Below are 3,105 nucleotides of genomic sequence, written 5' to 3'. Positions count from 1 at the left end.
AGAAATGTTGAAGCTGTCTGAATACATGTTGGTTTGGCTGTATATTCACAAGTTAAGTCACTTTTACATATATAGCGCTTTGTAGAGTACAGATTGTGTCACAGCAGGGTTACAGTGTGAAACAGGAAAGTGTGCCAGACACTACACTGGTGACCTTAAGCCCGAGACTGCGCTAGTTCTCACATATCAGTCCTCATGTTCAGATCTGCCATGCTGACCATGCAGAGAGTGCAAACTCTCATTGCTGCATTAATGTGGCACATTTGAATGGCAGAGGGCCTGATTTTCAGTGAATAATAAATAATTCAGAGCATAAAGTTTAGTCTGTTTCTTACACACAACAAAATACAACTTGAAATACAGTGCTTGACTGTTATGATACTTGTATGAGCTTTTGGAGCTTGATGGTCACATGATGGACTAAAGTCATATGGGTGAGGGAATGATGACAGCACTTTCAGTTTTTGTGGTAAACGGTTCCTTAAATATTGTTCCTGCAGTTTTATTTAATTATTTTCATATTTCCTATTAGTTTATTTGATTTATATAATTAATAATTGTTTATACAATGCTCATTGTTCATACAAACAATGAAAATGTTGTTTTACGCAAAATGTAACAGCGAAAAGAAAGAAAAATGTGCTGCTGAACACTTACTGTACATGATGTACATGTTTTTCTAAATGAAGCAGCAGCATCATACCGATCGATGATCAGATTATTAGGGGTACAAACGTCTTTGAAAAGGGAGTGGGGAGAAAATACGGCAAAAAACACAGCTCTGTTTCGGGGCGTAACAATTATCACTCAGCCTTTTCATTGAAAGCATGTTTACCACAATGCCTTGGTTCCTTTTTCTGATGCAGTGTGTGTTGTGTGTGTGTGTTAAGGATTGTGTGGATCTGTGTTGCACAATGTCCAAGTTTGAGACAAGTGGTACTTGCTAAGAAACATCTCTGTGTGTGTGTGTGTGTGTGTGTGTGTTAAATACACCCTTCCTGTAAAGTACACTGATGTTTAGGTCAGATGTGTGTTTCTAAGTCATGAGTATTATTGCAAACATCATGATTGAATGCATGGACACACTGCTGCTGTCAGATCTGTGAGAAACACACACTCACACAAACACGCCCTGCGAGGGCGAGAAACGCTGTGTTAAGGAGGAAATGAGTTTGTCATGAAGAAATGAACAGGAAGATGTTTGTCACACAGACGAGCAGCAGCAGGATGGAGGCGCTCGGCTTGATTCTCTTCATGTGGGGTAAGAGATGCCCTCAAACATTCACACGACAATACATCAGTTTGCTCATTTGCATTGTAGTTTTTGCATTAGTTTGTAGTCATTATAATTAGTTTTTTATAAAACAACTGAAGGCTGATGTGTTCATTTAGATCAGTGTGTGTGTGTGTGTGTGTGTGTGTGTGTGTGTGTGTGTGTGTGTGTGTGTGTGTGTGTGTGTGTGTGTGTGTGTGTGTGTGTGTGTGAGTGTGTGTGTGTGTGTGTGAGTGAGATCAAGAGGGGAGGGAGAGAGAGAGAGACTTACATTCCAAATGTACATTAATATTTACATTAAGATGAGTGATGGAGCTCAGAGCTGTGTGTGTGTGTATGTGTTGGGAACAGGGTGTGGTGGTTTGGTGGCTTTATATGTGACAGGAACTCACTCTCTCACACACACACACACACACTGCTCTTCTCTTGATGTTGCAGCATGTTGATGGTTGTGATTGTTTTGTTAGTTTAATGTCAGGCTGCAGATGAATAATGCTGATGTATGTCTGTGCACATGTTTAGGTAGAAACACACACACACACACACACACACACACACATTATATGTGACAGGAACTCACTCTCTCACACACACACACACACACACTGCTCTTCTCTTGATGTTGCAGCATGTTGATGGTTGTGATTGTTTTGTTAGTTTAATGTCAGGCTGCAGATGAATAATGCTGATGTATGTCTGTGCACATGTTTAGGTAGAAACACACACACACACACACACACACACACACAGACTGAATCTCCAGAACCAGAATGAATGTCTAGGCTGTTTTTTCTGGTCTGCTGCTGGTTGAATCCTGATGGACACCAGCTTCAGACACTTGCTTTAGTTTCAGCATCTTATGAAACGCTGACAAACAGGAAGAGAAACCAGAAAGAATCATTTAGAAAGACTGAATTCTTACAAACGTCTCCTGACATCTCAGCAGTGTCTCTCGCTTCTCCAGCGTCTCTTTCAGAGGCCTTCAACATCGACACCGAACATCCACTGAGCTTTAACGGCACGCCAGAAGATTTCTTTGGTTACAGCGTTTATCAGACTGAGTTTGGAAACCGGAAACAGTGAGTCACACACACACACACATACACACACACACACACACACACACACTCACTCACTCACTCACTCACTCACTCACTCACTCACTCACTCACTCACTCACTCACTCACTCACTCACTCACTCACTCACTCACTCACTCACTCACTCACTCACTCACTCACTCACTCACTCACTCACTCAAAAACGCATACAGACACACACACACACACTCACTCACTCACTCACTCACTCACTCAAAAACGCATGCTGTGGACTTTCACTGCTTTATACTGAGCTGATGACACTCCTCTCCCTCTCTCTCTCTCTGCTGGGGTTTAACAGGTTCAGAGAGCGTCCGCTTCTTCGGCATGTCTGCTGCTGTGTCGTCTGCTGCTCTCACTGTAAGTTCACTGTCTCTGACGGCCAAACTCCTTCGTGACATGCTAACGATGTGTGTGTGTTTCTCAGAGCTGCAGTCCGTATTTTCCTCATGAGTGTGATGGAAACTCGTATCTGAACGGAGTTTGCTACCAGTTCAGCAGCAGCTTACAGGCCGTCTCCAACTTCACCGCTGCTTACCAAGGTCTGACGAGTCTCTCACACGAACCAAGACTTAAGTTTAACAATCTCAGACTTCAATAGTTCTGACGAGTCTCTCACACGAACCAAGACTTAAGTTTAACAATCTCAGACTTCAATAGTTCTCACGAGTCTCTCACACGAACCAAGACTTAAGTTTAACAGTTTCAGACTTCAATAGTTCTGACGAGTCTC

The 3,105-nt window shown here is 42.5% G+C and overlaps 1 pseudogene; it reads left to right on the top strand.

Moving 5' to 3' along the window:
- Window positions 1-1,050: 1,050 nt before the first annotated feature.
- The window catches only part of LOC107572601 (integrin alpha-M-like), a 23,069-nt pseudogene continuing 21,014 nt past the window's right edge, over window positions 1,051-3,105 (top strand).

This window comes from Sinocyclocheilus grahami, unplaced genomic scaffold (assembly GCF_001515645.1).
Source record: "Sinocyclocheilus grahami isolate Dianchi unplaced genomic scaffold, SAMN03320097.WGS_v1.1 scaffold1780.1, whole genome shotgun sequence".
In the NCBI taxonomy this organism is placed as follows: domain Eukaryota; kingdom Metazoa; phylum Chordata; class Actinopteri; order Cypriniformes; family Cyprinidae; genus Sinocyclocheilus; species Sinocyclocheilus grahami.
Note: the sequence above shows the minus strand (reverse complement) of the source record. Positions and strands in the feature narration are given on the sequence as shown.